Source organism: Haliotis rubra, unplaced genomic scaffold, assembly GCF_003918875.1.
Source record: "Haliotis rubra isolate DU_JTF1 unplaced genomic scaffold, ASM391887v1 Scf1000, whole genome shotgun sequence".
Lineage (NCBI taxonomy): Eukaryota > Metazoa > Mollusca > Gastropoda > Lepetellida > Haliotidae > Haliotis > Haliotis rubra.
The window spans coordinates 148309-173010 of record NW_025764894.1 but is presented as its reverse complement, the minus strand read 5'-3'; the positions used below and the strand labels follow the sequence as shown (position 1 = coordinate 173010).

The 24702-nt window shown below is 40.4% G+C and overlaps 2 protein-coding genes across 3 annotated transcripts in view; both read left to right on the top strand.

The window, feature by feature from the left end:
* Nucleotides 1-24702, top strand: part of LOC124267022 — a 289774-nt gene that overhangs the window by 127637 nt on the left and 137435 nt on the right. The window lies entirely within an intron of this gene.
* LOC124267005 overlaps nt 1-24702 on the top strand; it is a 219701-nt gene that overhangs the window by 141561 nt on the left and 53438 nt on the right. The window lies entirely within an intron of this gene.

Here is a 24702-nt window from a genome sequence, read left to right as displayed (position 1 = left end):
GAGTGGGTCCAAACTCCTGGGTCTTGTAGTTGTGTGCCTGGAAAAGCTGTATCAGTTCTTTGACTAATTGAAATCACCAATCAGCACAGATTGGTCAATCTTCTCTTGCCTCACGAGAACTTCTCTGATGGCTTCTTTGAAAACAGTAAATGGGACAAACTGGGGCCTGTAGATAGAAGTTATGGAGATGACAGAGTCAGGTTGTTACAACTAGTCAGATTAGTGGCAAGCTATTCCAAATTTGCAGTTTCATTCTCAGAAACAGATGTAACAAACCAACTGGATGAAACATACTACAGAACACCTCCTTTGCTTTCAAGTGATTGTCTCAGTTGGTCAGAATAACACTGACGACGGTCACATCTATACACTTCAAATCCAGGAAGTAAATATTTGGATGTTTGTTGTCTGTCTGTCAACCATGTCTCAGATAGAGCAATAATGTCCGAAGATAGCAGTACATGGTCCTTCAAAAGGTCCTCATGGTGGGCTGGCAGGGAGTTCACATTTAGTGCTGTCACTACTATTTCATGCTGGTTTTGATCAGTTTCCCACTGTTGTAGGACATCAAGTGGTCTGGTTATCTGCATAAGTTCTTCTGCTGATGAAGCTTTCTTGTTCATTCGGATTTTTTGTGAGATCAAAGTCAAGAAAGAAGAGGCCATTCAGTGACTTGACCCTACTGACAGCAACATAAAACTGGCCTGGGTTGAACCGTCCTTTACAGGAGATAACAATTTGATCAAGTGTGACACCCTGGACTTTATGTATTGTACATGCCCAGGATAAGGTGATGGGGAATTGCCGTATACAGACCTCGGCTCCACCATACTTCCCAATTCGAAATTTGGCTTCCTCTCTCTGGGTGGGTGTGGCTGTAGAATTGTGAACAAGAACACCTGGATGCTTTTGGCGTGTTTGTAGTTCTGCAGTTGGGTCATCCAATTCAACTAGTATGTAAAGGGCTTTGCAAGATACAGTGTCTTTGCTTGGTGCGGGATAGAATCCAACAACTGAACCCTGCATTCCATTGACCAGGCCATCTTCTGTACATATGGTTTTGGTCAGCATAATTCTTGCTCCAATTGCCACTTGAACGTCTGTCCTCAAACAGCATGTCAAATTTGTTTCGTCTGGGATGACAATGTTCACTCTCTCTGTTTGAAGATCTTTATAAGAATGTTGAGCTTGAATGGTGAAGACAGTGCTTGTGAGTTGTCTTAGATGTCTCTCAGTATGTGTATTCACATCAGCATTAGTGGCAAATACATAAAGGGCATCCACTGGTTCTCGCACGAATGTTCCATCGATGAGACGGGATTTCAATATCTGGATGTCTGCCTGCCTTTGTTCATCTGTCTGGTGGTCTTATTCGTCCAAGAAGATCTGCAAAGTTTGTGTCGTTCTTTTGACGCATGATCTGAGTCAGGTTTGCTATGGAGATGTTGTCCCATAAAGAACCATATAGCTTGGCAATAGGAGAAGATGGCAAGCCAAACACGGGTGACTGTCCTACAGGTGGCAGCTGTTGGAGATCACTAAAAGTTACTAATGAGTAGCCTCCAAATAGGTCATCTCTGCCTTGACTATCCACAAGTCGTTTGCGCCAAACAAAAAGAACCATATAGCTTGGCAATAGGAGAAGATGGCAAGCCAAACACGGGTGGCTGTCCTACAGGTGGCAGCTGTTGGAGATCACTAAAAGTTACTAATGAGTAGCCTCCAAATAGGTCATCTCTGCCTTGACTATCCACAAGTCGTTTGCGCCAAACACTGAAATTTCATCCACAATTATGGACTTGAGAATCTGGTTCTTAGGGAAGATAAAGTTTGGTTTGATGTCTTGTCACTGCCATAAACGTTAAATTGCAAAGCATGATGAACAGTTTGACCATGTATATTGTGAGCTGCTGTTCCAGTTCGTGCAAGCAACAAACATGAAACATCATTTTGGGTTAGTGCTCCACATCTCAAATATCTTGTCACGGTTTGGTATATAGCTTTTATGAGGTAACTTGTCCCTTTTCTCGCAAAGCCACTCACAAACAGTCGGATTGGTTCTGTTTGGTTTCCAGTCTTTTTGCTTGTTCTGAAGTTGAAACGCCATGTAATGGATATATTTAAAATGTTTCTTTGCTCCCTGTTCAGTGATCTCAGGTGTTGAGAGTGTTCCCCATCTGTAAGAATAGCTGTCTCAACAGAGGCTGTCAATATTTATGGAGTACATGCTTCCTGACTTGCTATATTGTGGAGAGCTGGTCGAAGGATAGCATGTTCATCTGCTTCACTAGTTCCTTCCTCTCTCTCACTATGACGTTGCTGTGCGTCTGACATCATGGTGTCCCAGGCATCTTCTGGTGGACCAAACTCCTCAAGCACTTTAATTGCATTTTCAATCTCTGATGAATTGTGTTCAAAATTAGCTCTTGTAGTGTCAACAATGTCCCTTACTTTCTGATATTTGGAGAAGAAGGTTCCATCAAGATGAAGACGATCTCGTTGAGAACGCCAAGGGTAATACAACAGTAATAAACTGTGGGAGTGTTTTTCTGAGGTCTTCTTTAAGGAGTCTCGGTGTGTTCTACATATGGCTGGTTTTGTGCGTTTTGTCATATATCCTGCATCCTCCTGGAGCCTGATTTTGCTGGAAGGTAGTTCAGATTGAGAGGTATTGTCATTACTTGATTTTGAATAGCAAACTTTGTAGTCCTGACAAAATTTTCGAAAGCACATATCCTCTAATGATTGAGGTCTCAAACCATGCAGCTCAACAAAGCCTATTTTGAATACATTTTCATCATCATCATCTAGTGTGCCAATGACACTGAGTGGTCAGTTGGAACATGGAATACCTGTCTTGAAGATTTTGTCAGTGGCAGTGACAACTCTCGATAGACAGCCCGTGCGCTGAAACTTCTCAAGAATTTTCTCCCTAGTCGTTTTAACTGTTGATGTAGGTCAACATCAAAACCTTCATTACTGACCCTTTTCAATGTCTTTCCCATCTCATGTTCTGCTTTGGTCATATAAGATGCTATGTACATGACACAAGCATAACGGTTTGCAACAAACTGGACATCCATGTTGGCTTGCCATGCACACAGTATGTGACAGTTGTAGTTGTTTACAAATATGTCTGATGGTTCTCTTCTATAAATCACTGCATTTGAGCTCTTGGATTCTTTCAAAGCGGTCACATAGACATCTGGTGATACTTGTGACATATGTAAAAGTTCATTTGTTAAGAAGGTACCAACATCTATAGTCTTTAACATCAATGTGTACGTCTCCATCAGAATGTTTCTCTTGTTCGATTTTGGCGTGGAAGAAACTTTTGTTCGATCACCTGCTGTTGCATGTGTAGATTCTCGGCAGATGATAGTCTCTGATGTAAGAGGGCGTGGGAAAGAGAATCTACATGTCTTTCCAGATTTCTGACATGTCATTGAGTGGCAATGTCTTTGGTATGTTGAAAACATTTCCTACACGTTTTCGTCATTTCTCTGGATTGAGCATGAAACATACTTATCAATGAAATCAGTCATTTCACGGTCAGTTGATGTCTCAAATGTTGGTGCATTGTCTATCTAAATGTCCATATTAATGTGTGGGAAACCCCTCTGCTGGAATTCCAATTGATATAGGAAGTCTTTCATTGGTTCAAGAGAACCATGTTCATAAAGTGAGTTATGAAAAAGTTCACTTTGTGATCAAAGTGGCGTGCAGCAGTGACACGGTTACGTCGTAGCCAACCACATATATCTTGCTATGATAAGTTCTTCACATCATCAGGTGATAATTTCACATTGTATTGTGCTGCAATCACACTTATGGTATCTGGCAACCTTAGATCTGCAGCTGACAATGTGAGATACCATGTGAAAGGCCCCAACTGTCTAATCATGGCCAAGAGATCATACATGATTTTCTTACAATAAGCTGATGAGCCTCTGATGTTTTGTAGAAATTGATTACCTTGATCTCTGTGGATTATCTCTCCAAGTTTAGTTTCGTCTTTCAACAACACCGCTGAGACAATGCTATCACATTTACATTTTGCTTTACGAAGGGCAATGTTAATACAGTCATGCACCTGTTTGAACTCGGTCACATACTGAGCATAGGAGAGATATTCTGTGTTTGAAGAGAACCTGTTATCTTTATTCAAAAGTCGGCATTGAAAATATTTTCGAAGTGGAAGGTTTACTGGTCTGTTGGTGTTAAATCCAAATTCACCGGTGGGAAACAGATGGGGGAAAGTGAGCACTTCATTATTCTGATCTTGCATGATTCCAACAGGTATTCTACCTTCCCCTGGTGCTATACTAAATACGTCATTGCCACTGGCAATGACATCATTTGGCATTAAGCAAGTGTCCAGAGGTACCCTGTCATCTTTAGCCAATGGAGGTATGGATGATTGTTCATCATTTGAGTTACCACTAATGAGATCTGCACAAGAAGAGTCCTCAGAATTTAATTGTACAGATGTCAGGGAAGCAGAGCTAGAGCTACTCAGTAAAACAGAAGAAACACTCAGTGAAACAGATTCAAGAGAGTCTTTGTCTCTGGAAAGTTCTGGGGTTCTTTGAGTGTTCAGGTGCACACATTCTTCCTGAACAGATGTTATAGTAGAATCATTAGTCAAGTGATCCTCAACCGATTGGGTCCTTGAATATTTTTCTTCCAGTAAATTCTCACAATCACTAGAAATGTCTGACAAGGGACTTAACACAACAGACGGGTCTGTGACATCAGCAGAATGTGATTCCGTGAGTTCTTCATCCAATGTTACCTCTGAGTCCATATTTTTTAAACTGCATAAAAGAATGTGTCTCATCATGTGCATCATCAGTTGACCTATCAGGAACGGAAGGATCAGTAAGTGCATACCACTGGTCCTCACTGTCTTGTTCAACATTTTCTTTCCATGAGTCATTGATCACAATGTCAGAATATAAAAGGTTGTGTTGCTTTAAACACCTAAGAGCATTTTCAACGACCTTGGGCCGTATGGTTTGACATTGAACATGACCATTTTATTCTTGTTTTCTCTTGAGCTTAAGAGGAACGAAACCACCTGATGTAGAAGAGCATCTGGGGAGTGAAGCACATGTTTCCGAAATATCCACAGGTACATTCACAACAGAGCCAACAATAGCACGTTGTTGTCCTTTGGGCAGGTTCATGAGCTTCATAAAAGGTATTCTCTGTGCTACCAGTCTTGCCTCAAGATCTGTCAGAGAGAGTAGTTCTTCCGGAAGTTGGGATAATTGAAGATTATTCAAGGATGCCATTAGTGGAATTGTACTTTTCTTTAGGTAGCTGTGGCAGGCTTTACAAATCCATTTAGCATTTTCAGAGCAGGTCTGTGTAATAAAGGATTTATTTTTGTAAGATGCAACACTGAACCTTGGAACACTTTGTTTGTATAAAAGACGTTCGCAACAACAACTCACAAAGTTAGGAGAATCGAAAATTTCCTTTATAAAAAAGGTCACTGTGTATTTTCAGTTTCATGATCAGTATTTAAACGAGAAGCTTTCTTTCTTGCAGAAATTGTTTCCCTCTGTTGTTTTTTTACTGAGTCAATCACTGAGGCACGTGAAGCACGCTTCCTCACAGAATCTGTTTTCCTCTGTTGATGCTTTTCGGTGTCACTATTTGTTTCCCGTGAAGCTTTCTTTCTTGCAGAATCTGTTTTCCTCTGTTGTTCTTTCACTGAGTCAGTCACTGAGGCACGTGAAGCTTTCTTTCTTGCAGAATCTGCAATGCGCTGTTGTTCTTTCTCCGTCTGTGAAGAGAGAAATCTTTTGTTCATTCCATCTTTAAGAATGATTGAAGCATCACAAACCTTGTCAAATTTCATTTTTTGGAATTGTTATTACATAGTGGAATCGTTATTACATACTGACATAATACATCATACTATATCCCCAACAAGGGAAAAATGTCACTAATGTTTTTGACATTTTTATCTATAATTAATTAATTATCATTATGAATATTGTACTGTACTGACATCACAAATTAGAAATCTATATGTCAGTGTAGATGTTTTTTAAACTAAAGCATTTTTAATTATGAAGTTCTTTGTCCCTAATAATAATGGTCAAGTATTATGTAAGATACGTGATCATTCTTAATGCTTATCTCTTTGTCATTTTCTGTTGAACTTTTCATTATGTTTCTTTCTCTATCCTTGGCTTTGATAGTCTGTTTTTGACTTTCTGTTAATGTAGCAAGATAAGCCCTTTTCCTGACTGCCTCACACTTCCCTAAAACAGGAGTGAAAGTGATATGCGACGATCCTGGAAGCTTGTTGAAAGTACTTGAAACTTGTTGGAACATTTGGTGTGCGAGGGGATTTCCATGTTCCATGGCGCTCCATGCTTGAGGCAACTTGTGTCTGTTGAAAGACATGTGAGGTTCACAGGGAAAATTGGAAAACCCATGTCTTATACAATCATGAATATATGGCCTTATTCTGATATAATAAAAGAGTTGTAGGATCTTGATCACTGAGAATACAATATGCATTCGCTATTGTAAAGGGCCACAGTCTACGGATGAGCCTGGGATCTGGTGTTGTCTATATGTCACATCTCTAATTGTTTTTCTTCAACAGAACACAGATTGATAGAGAATCCTAAGTTGAGCCATGACTGCTTGCAGATGCGACATATCACATAAAGAATCCAGGACAAATATCTGATCATTTCTCTGATATGAAAGTAGGTAATGATGATCCACATAATGCATTTGGACAGCAAATTCTCCAGACTGGATTATCTCCCCTGTCGGTAAATGTTCTCGAGCACAAACACGCGCATGGAGATATGAAAGTGAATATAAGCCTTTTGCAACATTAAAATTGTATTTAAGTCTTGCTGACACCAGGTCCATAAGTCCTATGGGGGCCTCCCCATTAAGGATCTGTTTAATGGCAACTCCGGAGTAGATTTTGTCATGAGGAAACACGGCATGAGATTGTCTTTCACTTTGTTTCTTCTGCTGGTCCTTCTGACGCTTTAGTCTGTTCTTCTCAGGCATTGTCCCCAATCAGCAGATCAGCAGATTACCTGGGGATGAAACATCCTTTATTAGTATCTCAAAAATAGTGCCCCCACCAAAAGCCAGTACATTGTCTCTGGTTACTTTATGCCCTGAGTTTTGAGCTACAAACTCTTCAAAATTGAAACACTGAAAACACAAGTATGCTCATGAAATGGTATCTCTTTTACATAGTAATAAGATGTTACAAAACAATAAGATGGATTAACACTTCTTATTTACGTTGATGCTGTTTGTAACAATGGCGAGTGAATGAGTAATTACGGGGCTTAACGTCGCAAATGTTATTTCAGTCCTATTATTCTGTTTGGGTAGCCCAGCAAGCAGCATGTAGTCTCCCACCGACTTAGGTACCTACAGTGAAACGTAGCACCTATGTAAACATTGAAGTGCAAATCTTTCTTACAAAGGGTGAAATTTTGAGATTTTGCAAAATTGAAAACGAAGGCATAAAAGTGGCCATAATTAATGGGATGTATTGACTTGTGGTGATACAATTATTGCGATGAAAAATGTTTTCAAACAAACAAAAAAATGCTGGAAAGATTTAATTGAATTTAGTGAGAGCACATACATGAGGGAAATGAAACAGATAAAATACTTCAACAATGTGCAAGCAGACACTTAGCTTCGGTATGAGGTATTCATTTGGATGATGGTCTGATTAGATAATAGATTATGGCTTATTTACCTGCCAGACACATACATGCAAGCGATTAAAAGAAATACATGTAGGGTTAACTAATACAAACTACCAGCATTTTTACACACATATCGCTTAGCAAATGTATCATTAAACGAAAAGGCCTGGCAAAATGAAAAACCATGTCCTGTGTTGTAAGTAAAACATGTCAATAATCAAGTGAAACAAATTTCACTCATTGGATATATCTGCAAGTGATTCACACTTGGAGGCACTGGTGCCTGGTTTATCATCTTCCTCAATGTCGGAACCAAAGGCAACCAGAGTTTTGGTGCTAGCACTTGTGAATTCATCTGCAGGCAATTCCCCCTTGGAAGCAGTGCTAGCACTAGTGCCTGCTTTTTCTTCTTCATCCATATCAGAAGCAAAGGTATCTCCCAGTATTTTGGAGACTTGGTGTTGTAGGAGTGTGTACTTGTGACTGATTTTCAGAAATGTCTGACGCTCTTGGCGCACTTGGTACTCCAGGCTGTTGATTTTTTTTATTCGCCTCTATAGTTTCATGTTGAACTTGTGAACACATGAATTCTGCTTGCTTGCCATTTGCTTTGGCAAGTCTCTTCATTTTCTTCTGAGTTGCAATAGCATCGTCCTTATTTCCTTGTCCAACATCATGCAGTGCACACCGACACAGTGCGTCATATTGCTCAAAGAAGCCTTGAAGGCTGTGTGAAAGTGTCTGGTTCCTGTTTGGAGTACTGCTCCTGGGACTGCTCCTTGGACTGGCATCCTCTTGAGACGACATCCTTCGCTTTGGACTGGGGATTTTGAAGTCAAGTATCCTCTTGCTATCATTATCTGAAATGTTCCAAGTGTTGTGTTTGTGTGTGTATGTTTGCTACAGTGAAAGCTGTCTCATCCGGCATCGATTCGGACTGTGAAATTGTGCTGGTTTAGACAAAAGTAGTGCCGGATTAGACTGGTCCCGGTTTAGCTTCCATTGTATTTGTCTACTTGTGATCATGATCACTACAAAAGAGCTGGATGTACAAGTAACAGTTTGGAAGGTCAGTTTCAACTCAATGTAAGGTAATGATGCAAAACAATCTTTATTGTGCCCTAATGTTTTGTCAAAGGGAAGTTTAAAAGCCCAGGTCATCCCCATCTCTACACGCAGCCCAGACAGCGAATTGGACTTCTCTCAGGAAGCACTGCCTAGCCAATCCCACCAAGAACTTGATAAACATTTGTAGATAAATATGTACATGTTGGTTTGTTGAATAAGGAACATTGTGGGTCAGTTGCCTGTAAGAAGTGTATATTATGGTGATGAAAGCTCTTAAAAGCACATAGGTTTGAACAACTTTCAGAAACATTTATTTTTTGCCTGATTAAATGTTTAGCTCAATCTATTACCCGATAAATATAAACTTGATTATGGTGCTTTGTGCTGAGTAAGATCAATAATTGTCCCGATCATAACTTAGAAAAAAACATAAAGGCTTGGACTGTGTTGCAATGTGGGTAACAAATCATGCACAAAACATCATTATCATATTGCCATTGCTTATTCAGTACAAATGACAATATTAGTAGACATGGTAAAATGTAGAAGCAAAAGCAATATGGTGATCCTGTAGCCATGGGAGATGAATACATGCGATGAGCAGAAGCTGTTAGATGATGCCAATGCAGTTGAGTACAGCAAGCACAGATAGTACATCATTTCTATCATGATTTACAGAGTTTCAAAACCACAACCAAAGTGCCAAACTGTAACGGTTAAACAGGCGCCAAATTTCAATCAAATACGTACCATCTCCCATGTTACCGGTGTTCACTGCTGGGAAGTAGATCACCAGGAACACCAGGAACTGAAAGAAACTTAATCTCCATGTTTTCTTAAATTTCATAGATAATACAGAAACGGGACCAATCATACCTTTATTTGCATATATGAAATGAAGAAATGAACTATTTAGAATCAATCAGACCTATATTTGTACTTATGACATGAACAAAACAACCCATGTAGATACAGAAAATAAATCAGATGTTGATAACATCAAAGAAATAACTAATCTAGATACAGAAAATAAACCACATATTAGTACACATGAAACGAAGAAAGACGATGAAAAGTGAAAAGTTAACATCACACTTTGAATAATCACATTTGCAAATAAATAGCACATGGCACATCTGTGGGTCGTGATTAATTTGTGTATTAAGTTTGGTGAACATAGCATCTATACTTTCGATGATATGCAGTGGCAAGGTAACCATCAAACACATTCTGAACCAAGTCATGTTTCCATGGAAAGAACAACAAAACAAATTCTGAAAAAAAAAATATAGCAAAAGGCAAATCAATGGGTAATGATTAACATGTGTGTGAAGTTTCGTGAACCTGGCATGTAAACTTTAAGAGATATGCTACGGACAAAGTTTCGGGACGGACGGCAGGACGGACGGACGGACGGACGGAAGGACAGAATGAACCCTATATACCCCCGTTACTTCGTAGCGGGGGTATAAAGAAATTTGGAGACATAATTTCTCCAAGATTGACGCTTGTTTTGTTTATATGCCCCGTCGTGCCTTGGCACTGGTAATTTGTCGGCGAAAACTTTTTTCTGCTTTCTTCCTACATTTCCTGGCTTGTTTGCATTCATTGTAAAACCATGGTTTACGAATGTGAGGGGTTGCAGAGATCTTAGGAATTGTTTGTTTAGCAATTTTATTCATTTGAGCGAAAAAAAGTGAAAATATAGTTTCAGGCAACTATGGGGGCTCCTTGGCTTTAGTTCTAGCCGGGGTCGCGGGGTGATGTACCTTTTAACAACTTCCGGAGAAGAAATAGTTCTCTCTTTAAAAGGTTGTATCTCAGTTGTTCTTGGGTGTACGGTCAAAACAATTAGTGTTCTGGAATCACCAAGACATCATCATCAGAAAACGGCACCCATGAAGGGCCACCTCCTCGTGGTGGGTGCTGGGTCACGCTAAGCGCTCTTCAACCCCCCGTTGTGGACCCGGGGGGATATTTGGTCCACCAACCCGTTTGCCGTGGGTTGCGCCCCTGTGTCGGTGGAGGACGGGAGGCTGGTGGTTGAGGGCACTGGTTCCAGGAACAGTGTTCCTTTGCCCAACACACCACTTCGCCCCTTACTTCACCTAGACGGGTGGTAGAACTGGCCCGGTTCTATCAATCGGCTGGTCATGCTAAGCCCTGTACATGTAAATTTTGCTGTACAAATTTTGAAAATTATTTAGAATCATTTTGTCAGGTGTCTCGGCTCTATGATATTATATTTGTATTTTGACTGTACAACTCCAATTTAATATGTTGCCTAGAGTCCTATGTCCAGAAGGCAGTGGCTCATGGGCCAATCTGGTGGAATAATTACTTGTTGATTATTCTGCTTGAGTATATCATCCGGGTATCCTTGGTGCTGCAAGTTGGAAATCCACTTGCGATCAGCATTGTCTTTATGATACTCCGTGGTGGGTGGGGAGCTCGGATGACGAATCAAAATAAACTCAACATGGCTTACGAAACCCCAAACAAAAAAACGAAGCGTCCACTCGATACTGATGATGACGAACAGCGACCCTCAAAATCCGTTGATTACTGGCCACGTTTCCTCGTTCTTGAGACTCTTGATAAAACTCCATTGAAGCTAAATCCGTTTGCAGTATCAAAAGGTATCCACGGCATAGCAGGTGAAATGAAAAACGTTAAACGCTTGCGTACAGGAGCTCTATTGCTCGAGTGTCACAGAAAGCAGCAAGCAACTAACCTGCTGTCCACAGAGCTGTTTGTCGGAGTTCCGGTTATGGTCTCTGCACACAGAACACTTAACACCAGTAAGGGTATTGTACGAGACCGAGATCGTCTCTTTGCAGATATGACGGAAATTGACATTGTCACGGAGATGAAAGATCAAGGAGTCCTTTACGTGAAAAGGTTTACAACCCGTAAAAATAATGAAACTGTGCAAACCAATACATATCTCTTTTCTTTCTCTGCCCCGAATCCTCCACCATCAGTCAAGGCAGGTTACTGCAATGTAAAAGTTGATGTGTACATCCCAAGTCCTCTGCGGTGTTTCAAATGTCAGAAATACGGACACGGTGTTAATACTTGCACATTGTCTGTTGTGTGTGCTCACTGTGGTGAGAAGACGCATACAACAGAAGATTGTGTCAGTACCTTTAAGAAGTGTACCAATTGCGCAGGTGATCACTCATCGTTCTCAAAAGATTGTCCCATTTGGAAACAGCAGATGGAGATAAATAAGATCAAGTTTACTCAAAATATCAGTTTATCTGATGCCAAAAAGCTTGTCTTGAGATCGGAAATTCTGGAAACTTATGCTTCCAAAGCCAAAACATCTTCAGACAAAATCCCATCAGTAACTACATCATCTGTCAGCTGTCAGACGAACTTGACTTGGATAAAAACGGATTCTCCGAAGATTTTGTCACCTGCAATATCTACACAAACTGCAGATACACTTCCTGACACACCCCAACTCCAATCAGAACCATCTTATGACCGTGACACATCTTCTCAGTCGAATCAAAGGTCTAAATTAACGTCAAACGTTCAACAAATAGTTAAAAACAAAGGCAAACCAAAGCCAGATGCTTTGAAGAAACAAAGTGGCAGAGCCCCAAAAGGGGCAGATGATAAAATCAAATTGTTTAACAAATACGGATCACTTGAGGACATGGACGTGTCCGAAAACGTCCATTCTAGGGCACATAGCTTGTCGCCCTCGAAAACGGTGCGGGGTAGATCCCCAATTAATCCGCCTAAAAGATAGGTCTATCTAAACATATTGTGCAGTGGAACTGTAGAGGACTACGGACAAATTTTAATGAAATACAGCTATTAATCCAGGATTTAACACCATCAGCGTTCTGTCTGCAAGAGACGTATCTGAAACGGACAGGTAATTTTAGCTTACGTCAGTTTGAAGCCTATCATTATTTTTCCCCTCTGGGTGATAGAGCCACTGGAGGTTCTACTATCCTTATACGACAGGATGTTATTCACAGTCCTGTTACACTTAACACTAATCTCCAAGCTGTTGCAGTGCGACTTACTCTGGGTGTAGCATTTACATTATGCTCTCTGTATATTCCGCCTTCATCGGCACTTCAACAGACTGATCTTCAATCACTCTATGATCAACTCCCGAAACCATGTGTTATTATGGGTGACCTAAACGGTCACAACCCACTCTGGGGCAGTACTAACACTAATACTAAAGGCAAAATAATTGAAGATTTCATTTCCAATAATGACCTGTGCATATTTAATGATGATTCAAGCACCTATCTGCATCCTGCAACTGGCACTTATTCCTCTCTGGATTTGTCTCTTGCAGATTCTAACCTCCTGAATGAATTTGATTGGTCTGTTCATAATGATCTTTGTGGAAGTGACCACTTCCCAACTATCCTTTCAGAAATTACTCCATCTGATTCTCCATCGTATACAAGATGGAACTTTTCGAAGGCTAACTGGTCTTTATATCAAACTATATGTAAATCGAAACTGCGACCTGAATATTTCAGTAATATAACTGATCCCATTCACATTTTTGCTGACGTTTTAAATGAAATAGCTGATGAGTGTATACCAAAGTCCTCTACGACCCCACATGTACGAAAACCATGGTTTAATACAGATTGTAGACAAGCTAGAAAAGCGAGCAAAAGGCCGAACGTTATTTCCGCCATCATCCAACTGTCCATAACGTAAATAAATTTAAAATACTCAATGCAAAGGCGCGTCGTACCTTTAAACAAAACAAACGACAATCTTGGAGAAATTATGTCTCCAAAATAAATTCACGCACTCCAATGTCTAAGGTATGGAACATGGTTCAAAGAATTAAAGGCAAAGGTTCAAAATCTACTGTTCACCATCTTAAAGATGGCGATAATTTAATAACTGACAAATCTAAAATTGCAGATAAAATTGGCGAAACTCTTGCCAAAAATTCATCTTCGGCAAATTATGTCCCTGAGTTTCAGAGATACCAGAAGCAACAGGAAAAGACAAAACTTAATTTCGAATCAAATAACGGTGAAGATTATAATGAAGTGTTTTCATTACATGAGCTACACACTGCTCTTGAGCAAGCTCATGATACTGCAGCGGGTGATGACAATATACATTACCAGCTACTGAAACACTTACCTGAACCATGTCTGATGACACTTTTAGATATATTTGACCAAATATGGACGTCTGGAGAATTTCCTCCTTCATGGCGTAATGCCATTGTAGTCCCAATACCAAAACCTGGCAAGGATCATACAGATCCGTCGAATTACAGACCAATATCTCTAACTAGCTGTGTCTGTAAAACCATGGAACGTATGGTGAATAATAGATTAACATGGTATCTTGAAACCAATAACCTTATAACAAATATTCAATGTGGTTTCAGGAAAATCGTAGTACCATTGATCATTTGGTACGTTTAGAATCCTTTGTTAAAAATGCTATAGTAAATAAACAACATGCAGTATCAATTTTCTTTGATCTTGAGAAAGCTTATGATACGACCTGGAAGCATGGCATTTTGAAGGATTTACATGATTTTGGTTTGAGAGGCCGTTTGCCTCTTTTTATATCACAGTTTTTGAAAGACAGGCAATTTCAAGTCCGAGTGGGTTCAACCCTGTCTGACCATTACAATCAGGATCAGGGTGTCCCTCAAGGCAGTATTTTGTCTGTCACTTTATTTAGTATCAAGATCAACAGTTTATCCAAGGTTTTAAACGATTCAATCGATGGATCGCTTTTTGTGGATGATTTTAATATTTCTTGTCGTGGTAAAAATATGCATACCATTGAACGGCAATTGCAGTTGTGTTTAAATAAAATAAATAAATGGTGTCTTGAAAACGGCTTTAAATTTTCCAAGTCCAAAACTAATTGTCTACACTTTTGTAGAAAATATAAGCCGCATAAAGAACCTGAACTATCTTTAAATGGCACTCCCATCAAAGTTGTGAAGGAGGCCAAGTTCTTGGGTCTAATCTTTGACTCTCATTTAACCTTTTTGCCGCATATTAAATCACTTAAAGCTAAATGCCTGAAGGCCCTTGATTTGTTGAAAGTTGTTTCCAACTCAAAGTGGGGAGGAGATCAAGCTACCCTCCTCCACCTATATCGCTCATTGGTTCGCTCGAAACTCGATTATGGCTCCATTGTATATGGTGGAGCGTGCAAAAGCAACCTAAAACTACTGGATTCTGTCCATCAGCAAGGCCTAAGACTTTGTCTTGGGTCTTTTAGAACCTCTCCTGTTGAAAGTCTTTACGTCGAGGCAGATGAACCTTCTCTTAACCAACGCCGTGTAAAATTATCTTTGCAATATATTACGAAATTATATTCTAACGAGACTAATCCTGCATTTCACTGTGTCTTTAATCCCCTTTATGAGGATTTGTATAACAAAAAGCCTTCTCTTGTTCCGCCTCTTGGGCACAGAATTAAACCATTCTTTTCTGCTGCCGGCATTGAGCTGGAAAATATAGCTCCTTCCCGTCTTCTTTCTTCTCCTCCTTGGCAATTGGTGAGGCCAGAAGTTGACTTAACATTAACCACATTTAAAAAATCCGAAACTAATGATTTACAGTATAAACAAGAATTTAGTCAATTGAGAAATAAATATAATACCTATAAATCCTTATATACAGATGGATCCAAGGATGGTGGCGCGGTTGCTTGTGCCACTGTCATTGGGTCCAAAACAATATCTTCCAGACTACCCAATGACAGTTCAATTTTCACAGCAGAAGCAAACGCAATACTAACAGCTCTTAAATATATTAATAAACACCGTAAATATAAACAATATATCATCTTTTCAGATTCTCTTTCGTGTCTTCAGGCTATTAAAAATCTTTCTTGCAAACATCCACTTTTATTAGAAATTATTGAATTGTACAATGAACTTGCTACTGGCCAATGCGACATCGTCTTTTGTTGGTTACCCAGCCACGTTGGCATTTCTGGGAACACAATGGCTGATATTGCTGCTAAGGCAGCACTCAACAAATCTGTGACACCACTTCTGATCCCATACTCTGATTTCAAAGCTGCTATACGATCTTATATCCGTGATCTGATGCAAAAGAAGTGGGATACCCAAGTAGGTATCAATAAATTACATGCAATAAAACCCTATATTGGTTACACTTACTTGGGTTGTCAGTCCAGATTTGAAGAGGTCATTATGCGACGATGTCGTATTGGCCACACTAGATATACGCATGAGTACCTATTAAAAGGTGAGGATCCTCCGTTTTGTATCCCTTGTGATGAACGAATCACGGTCAAGCATGTCTTGCTTGACTGTGTTGAGTACTCCATCACAAGGGATAAGTATTTTAATGTCAAAACATTGAAGGATCTTTTTTATACTGTTAATTATCATTTAATAGTTGAATTTTTAAAAGAATTAGATTTGTTAACAGATTTGTAAATAGATAAATATTTTATTATTGGTAATTTAAATTAGTCACTGAGATTGTTAGTGGCTGTACCCTCAAAGGGGGTTGACGTAGCGTAAAATTATTGTCCTCCTGAGAGGGTACGTAAGTCCCAAAACTTTCAAAGTAAAATATAAATTATCACATTTTAAACGTAGTATTTTTGTTATTTTAACTGTTGGCTAAATTTTCCTTCAATCGCCAGCAGCTGAAGGGATGGTGTAAATCCAGCTAGGATCCATGCAGGTAGCAAAAGTAATGTAAGTCCCCATGGCTCCTAGCATGGTGATCTACCTTCTGTTGGTGGCGATCTATAGCCCATTTTTATATTGTGTTGTCCCCTATAGTTAAAATGTTTTAGATTCAATTACTAGTTTTACATGTATATCTGTGATACTCTAGTTGTTTTACTGTCCTTCGTCGGCAGGTGTTTTATAATATACATATATTTTATTTCAATATCAAATGTTCTCGTCACGATATGGCTGAAATATTGCCGATGTGACGTTAAATATTAACTCACTCACTCACTATAAGTTCACTGGGTTACAGACAGCCAAAAGGAAAGTTTATATTCACTTCCGCAGCCCAGTCAGCCTTCCTTCGGTAGTGACACCAACCATACTGGAGATGGGACTTGCCCCAGGGGAAGGCACAGAACCCGACCAAGAATATCTAGGTCAAACCACCTTAAAACCACACTACCTGAGTGTGCGAGAGCGATCTGGCATACCTTTAGAAAATCGGAGGCCAATTAAACAAACAAATGAATCTTTTCCCAAAAATGAAATCAATTTATTAAATGATATTATTTCTATGAAACTTTCATAGGACTGTTCATTACATGAAGTTAATTGTTGTGTCTATGCTGCCGCTCGAACCTTCGAGGAAATTCACACAGTTTCCAAAGAAAAAACATCTACTACTAAGAACAATACACCAAAGAAAAACCGGTTTCAAGTAAAACTAACGGAAACTAGAAAATACATTTCCTGGATAGAGCTGTGCCAGAAGTTAAGATCATCAGGGAGTCCAATGTCAAAACGGCAAAAGGCCATTTGGAGAAAATTAACATTACAATACAAGACAACAAAAGAAAAGGTACTTCTTCAAATTGTCGATTCCCTTAAGGCCAAAATAAAGGTTTGGACTGAAAGAAAGAAAAAATTGGAAAAGAAAAATACATTCATCAAACAAAATGAACTGTTTAGAAACAATGAAAAGCACTTCTACAGGCAGCTGAAAACAAAGGGTGATGGTGAAAATGACAAACGGCCTCCCATGGATGCCAATGAAAGGTTCTGGAGTGAGTGAGTGAGTTAATATTTAACGTCACATCGGCAATATTTCAGCCATATCGTGACGAGAACATTTTACATTGTAATGTAATATGTATATATTATAAAACCTGTCATCGAAGGACAGTAAAGCAACTAGAGTATCACAGATATATATATATGTAAAACTAGTAATTGAATCTAAAACATTTTAACCATAGGGGACAACACAATCTAAAAATGGGCTATAGATCGCTAACAACTGAAGGTAGATCACCATACTAGGGACCATGGGGACTTACAGTACATTTGCTTCCTGCATTCCCTAGTTGGATTTACACCATCCCTTCAGCCATTGGCGAAAGGTTCTGGAAACAGTTGTGGTCTGTACCCGGCAATTGTAACCTTGAGGCACCATGGGTCCGTGATTATGACCATGCAATGCATGAGAAGGTAACGAGGTCGTTTGTCTGTTACATCTCACCAGATTGCCTGAAAAGTGTTATAAAAAAGTCCATATCTAATACAGCTCCAGGGCCTGATGGCATTCGAAACCGGTATTGGAAACTGTTCCCCTGTGTCCAAACACCATTACTACACTGTTTCAATACTCTCGTGGACACAGGTGATGTTCCTCCATGGTTCTGCAAAGGTCGCACAATACTTCTCCCCAAGAAAGGAGACTTGACTGATCCCAACAACTTCCGCCCTATCACATGTTTGAATACACAATACAAAATATTCACAGGGTGTTTGACAAACCTCGTGTCATCTTACTGCTCTTCCAATGATATCATTTACAGAGAGCAGAAGGGAGCAAGAAAGGGATGTTGGGGGTGCAAGGATCAACTTCTTGTACAGAAAATGATTTTGGAAGAGGCTAAAACTTATCACCGCAACCTCTCCATGTGCTGGATTGATTACAAAAAAGCATACGACTCTGTCCCTCACGAATGGATTCTGAAGTCTCTTCATTGTATTGACCTCCCTCAGCGACTACTTGATTTACTCAAGTCTTTAATGAGTTGCTGGTCGACTCAACTTGAGATGTACTCGCAAGGGCAGGTGCAGACTTCGGAATCTATTCCAATCAGAAGGGGGGATTCCTTTAGTCCTTTGCTTTTTTTTCTTTCTCTAAATCCTTTGAGCTTTCTGCACAATAAAGAGGAGGGTTACCATCCCGGACCTCCTCAGCACAGATCCCCAACACCTCTTACTCATCTCCTTTACATGGATGACATCGAACTCCTTGCCAAAGGAAATTCCAATTTGAAAGAGCAGGTTCTCCTTGTCGAGTTCTTTTCTAATGATATTGGCATGACATTTGGACTCGACAAATGTAATACTCTTCATTTGAAACGTGGCAAGGTAACTAATGATGGATCGGTCAGGTTACAAGGGGGAGGAGTTATTGAGCATCTTGTGGAAGTTCAGGCCTACACCTATGTTGGAATGCAAGTTCGAGACAAGCTCCAGAATGCCCAGATTCAAGAAAAACTTCGGGCCGAGTATAAATCTCGTTAAAAGAAAATCTGGAGCTCAGAGCTAAATGCTCGTAACAAGGTCAAAGCCACCAATACTTTTGCTGTGCCAGTCCTTTCCTATTCCTTTGGAGTAGTTGATTGGACAAAACAAGACATCCAGAGTCTTGACCGTCTGACCAGAAGGATCATGTCTGACAACAGAGCCCTGAACCCTCGTTCCCCTCTTAACCGTTTATACATGCCAATCAATTCTGGAGGTCGGGGTTTGATTAATGTGGAGGCTCTTCATGACAGAATTTTATTGTGTACTTTTGCACATATTTATTTATCAGATGATCCTCTGGTGATGCATGTGAAGACTCATGGTGAAAGCAAGGAATTCCACAGCTATTTTAAGCGTGCCAAGGTTGTTGGACAGAATCTGAAATTTGAGGTTGACTTTGCTGATGGCAATGTACTGCTGGACGGTACAGCGATGGGAGTAAACCAGGTGAATTCCTTTACCAAGTCTGCCCAGAGTCGGTCTTTTGTGGAGAAGCTTTCTGAGAAGCCATTGCATCGTGTGTACATGCAGTGTGTTGAACAGAATAACAATCCCACCGACTCCTTCGCCTGGATGAAGTCGGCTGGTCTTAAATGTGAAACTGAGGGCTTCCTTTTTGCTGCTCAGGACCAGTCACTTCCCACTCGTAATCGCCTAAATGTGATTCTTAAAGAGAATATTAACATGAAATGTCGACTGTGCAATGAATTCACGGAGACTGTCCAACACCTTGTCAGTGGATGCCCTTCCTTGGCACAAACAGCATATCTTAAACGACATGATGGCATGGCTCGCTGCTTTTACTACCGTCTCCGACATGCCTGTGGCTTTGACTCCGAGGTCCATCCGTGATACGACCCTGAACATGTCCAGGGCGTCATGGAAAATGATGCTTTGAAACGTCTGTGGAATAGGCCCATATACAGCCTCAGAAGAATTCCTGCCAACATACCTGATCTTGTCCGTTTTTATAAAGCCAATGAAGTTATATATATCATTGAATTTTCTGTCCCTTTTGACAGGAATGTGATTGACAAGATCAAGGAAAAGCATGATAAATATGCAGACCTCGCCTTTGAAATGTCTCGCTTGCATCCCAAGTACACTGTCGCCAGGCTCCCCATTGTTCTCGGTGCCCTTGGTTTGGTACCCCCTGATCTTTTGGCGCAGATCAGGAGAGTGCCCGGGTTCTCCACCGGGAGTACAGCCCTTCTGACACTCTGGGCAATGCAGAAGGCTGCAGTGTTGGGGAGCCTTCATATTCTCCGAAAAGTTCTTGGTGGGTTCGACTAGGCAGCGTTTCCTGGGAGAAGTCCCATTCGCTGTCTGGGCTGCGTGTAGAGGGGGCAAGGGCCCTGAGCTCATGATGAGCCTTACCAGCCTGACTGTGCCAGGATCACCCGAACCCTCTCTGCTGCATACTATCTTTAATCTGTAAAACATAATAATAATAATAATAGGTCTCCTGCCTAGAGGCAAGGAGCCCTAAAAATTGTCAGATTGTTTCCGTACACAATATACTGAACCGCAAAAGAAACGCAAGTTACTATTTTCAAAACATACGTTCCAAATGCATTCCTTTTAGGACAACAAAGTATACCATTATAGAACTAAGCATTCGAAGATGGTTTTGCCTTTGTTGCCGCTGATTCTTGACCATATCGCCAAAACGCAATCATTTTTATGTTTTTCGTGTTTTTTGCATGAAGTTTTTGTGTTTCACACAAAAATGCGTGCATTTCACTCCAGTTTGAAGCTTTATAAGGCAGGTCATTCAAAAAACACCATAGAACACAAAATTGACTGTGACAACGCGGAGAAAACATGCCACGTCTAACTGAACAGCAACGATGAATCGCCGTTGGAATGTTGCAGACCGGATCCACACCAACTAAAGTGACCAGGCACTTCCAGATGTCACGTGACAACAATCACAAGACTATCCGCAAGGTATCGTCAAACCGTAATGTTCCAGACCGACCACGTTCAGGACGTCCCAGGGTAACAACGCCAGCGCAAGATCGTCACATCCGGGTTACTCATCCGCATAACCGACAGCAACGAGCAACACAGACAGCTGCAACCATTCAAGGGCCATAACGTCACATCCCTGCACACACTGTTCGTCGTCGTCTGAGGGCAGCAGGGATGAGATGTCGCCGTCCTTACGTCGGACCGATTCTGACGCAACGTCACCGCCAAAATCGTTTACAGTGGGCGCGACAACACCACCGTTGGCGACGTCAACAATGGCAACAAGTGTTGTTTTCTGATGAGTCCAGATTCAACTTGTCCCACGCCGACGGCCGATAACGTGTATGGACACGACGTAATGAGCATTACGCCAACTGTTGTGTTGTGGAAGCTGACCTCTGGGGAGGTGGAAGACTCATGGTATGGGGTGGCTTCAGCTACCACCACACCTTGTCCAACACGTGTTTCGTCAACGTGTGACTGCTCTAGTCTACAGAGACCAGGTCTTTCAACACCACGTTGTACCGCTCTTCCAGGCCCAACCTCAGCTCCAGACGTTCCAGCAGGACAATGCTCGTCCTCACACTGCACGGGTCTCTATGGACTTCCCCAGAGGGAACAACATTGCTGTACTGCCCTGGCCCACTCTGTCCTCGGATTTGGCACCAATCGAGCATGTGTGGGATGAAATTGGTAGACGGATACAGACAGCTGCTCAACCTCTAAACCTTAGAGATTTGGAAGCCAGATTGGCCAGGGAATGGAATCAAATTCCCCAAGACTTCGTTCAGACACTTGTTGACTCGATGAGACGTCGTTGTGCTGCCTGCATTGCCGCCAGTAGTGGTCACACGCGCTACTGATTGACACACTGTTTCGTGACATTTTTGGTGTGTGAGGGTGGAGTGACAACATATGCTTTTACAGTAAACTTGAGTGTTGTTTTCACCAGAGACCATGACTCATTTCTTCAACAATCACTTGTCTGTTGTTTTTTCGTAGTGTTAAGATTGTTTGTTCCACAGATTCAGAAATATTCACATTTCTAAATAAACTTGCGTTTCTTTTGCGGTTCAGTATATTTTATACAAGGACCAATTGGCCTTCGTAAAATTCCACCGTGATGAAGGTGGGTCATCATCCGTTTTAAGAGCTTTTAGGACAGTAGACAAGTGATCACTTCCACAAAGGTGATCATAAAAAGACCATTCGAATTCGTTGTAAACATTTGACAGATCAAGTGAAGAATAGGTTCCTGTCGCAGGGTTTAAATAAGTGCTTGAATCATCATTAAACACATGCACATTATTATCAGGCATAAAATCTTCAATAACTTTGCCATTATTGTTTGTACTTGCACTTCCCCATAAAGGGTGTTGCTGGTTCAAATCTCTGAAGAGCAGATTGTTGAAGCGCAGATGAAGATGGAATATATAAAGAGCACAAAGTAAATGCAACGTGCAATGCGAGTCTCACAGCAACGGTTTGGAGATTTGTTGTGAGTATAACGGGGCTGTGAATGACATTTTGCCTTCCACCTGTAGCTCTATCACCAGGAGGAGAAAAACAGTGATAAGCTTTAAGCTTCGAGTTGACGTAGGTCAAAATTATCTGTCTGTTTCAGATAGGTTTCTTGTATAGATGTGATGTGATGTGAAATTGGGTTTAACGTCGTGCTTGAGAATATTTCGCTCATATGACGACGTGCATGCCTGTGTATGTGTATGTGTGGCTGCTTGTACTAGCCCAGACTTAAGCTGGTTTTAGAGTGCTAGCTCACTGAGATAACATGCTGCAGTTAAGCATTAATACCCCACTCAAACGCATTATACTGACTCCGAGCCGACCAGTCCTTGTTGTACCCATTAATGCCCAGTGCTAGGCAGGGACCAACTTTATTCTTTTATCTTTTATCGTACACTAAGTGATTATTCATATCTGTAGTTCACACCTTCATCATTCAGAATGTTGGAAATCCATTAAATTTCCAAATATTATTGTTAAATTTCCGAAATCAGAGTTTGTTGTTTTGTGACACGTTAAAACAGCGACTTGACGTTTCTTTCGCCCTTGAGTTTACCATATTTTAACGCCTTTTGGCCGAACCCGCGTCCTGCCGCTCTCCGGGCAGACGCTCAAACCACGACACCACGGAGATTGTTCCCAAATGAAGAGAAGTTAAACCAAAAATTTTTACAAGGTCAAACTCAGAGCCCCCATCAAAAACCACATTGCACAATTTCGTACTCACTGACTATGACAAATGGATCATACTCGAACCTCAAGTCACCTGGTTAATAATTAATACCCTTACCTATCTATATATTGTTTTAGATGATAATAATTATGTCATCGAACTGACAAAATAATGGGATTGTTATCGGGTCTTCAACTCTAGAAACTCAGACAATTCGTTGCATCATTACCAGATAAATAGCATATTTGCTAATGAACCTTTCATATAACAATAATAAAATATTACTATTTAAATTTATCAGTAGCTATGTTATTGACAGACAGTTTATGATGGAACAAGTCTCTACACTTTTAATTGAAGTTTTTCTTGAATCTCTCACACACACACACAAAAGATATAAATATACAATGGGGTAAAAACACGCAGGAACATCCACCTTTACAAGCCTTGTGGGGATCATTGTTATTAAAGAACCTGTCATTTCACTTCAAACATTTCACTTATCTTATAATGTGAACATTATAAGCTTTAAGTATTCTAATAAAAGTATGTCGGACAACTATTTGGAGGTTATTTCATAAAATACATTATATAAGATGGGATTATACCCAGAACTTCACAAAGTATCTGAAAAGCTGGAAAGCATTGACGGATTTTGTTTGCATCAAATAAGAGAAATTAAACACCAACTGGAAAAGGAGAGTGATTCGCGATTCGGATTACATAAAAAGTGCCAGAGAGCTGTGCATACTCTCGACGGAGTTGACACTAAACTTGTACACAGCATGGGGCTTGGTGTAGCAAGTGTTGGTTTATTGTCAACTATCATAGCCGCACCTATCGTGCTCTGTATGGAAATAGCGTCAGCGTTGTCCAGATTAGTGGGAATAGCTTTTAAATTTATTTCTTGCTGGGTAAAGAAGAAGGCACTGAACCACGATAGTATTTGCGTTCTAGTTGAAGCACTATTGATCATAAAGAACAGAAAAAAAGTGGTGACAGAAGACCATCGAGCATTTCTTATCAAAACCAAAGCAATTATAGGATATTAACAATGAACTGGTTCCTCGATATAAATTTGTATTGACTTTATATCATGCATCGCAGTGAAGTCAATGTTATCCGGTTCAAATCAAGGAACGATGCTCTGGTAAATTTGACCAATTATTTATGAGGCTGTGGGGCAGAATTGGGATTTAAGGGCTTAAGGAGGGGAGTTGCGGGCGAACTCTGATTACCTCTACTACTTCAATATATGGTAAAAACAGAGTTAATAGTGTTATTATTTTCGTCAATTGACAGGAAATAATTTTACATCATTATTCATAAGAATCAATAAAATCAGTTGCACCATTTCCAGACATAAAACATGACTTGTTTACAAATAATTTCTCTCATTCCTTTGGTGTTATAAATTTTATACAATCTACTTGTTCACATCGTGAACCCACCCAGTGACCTGGAAGATCCGGATTAGAATTGGTCTTCAG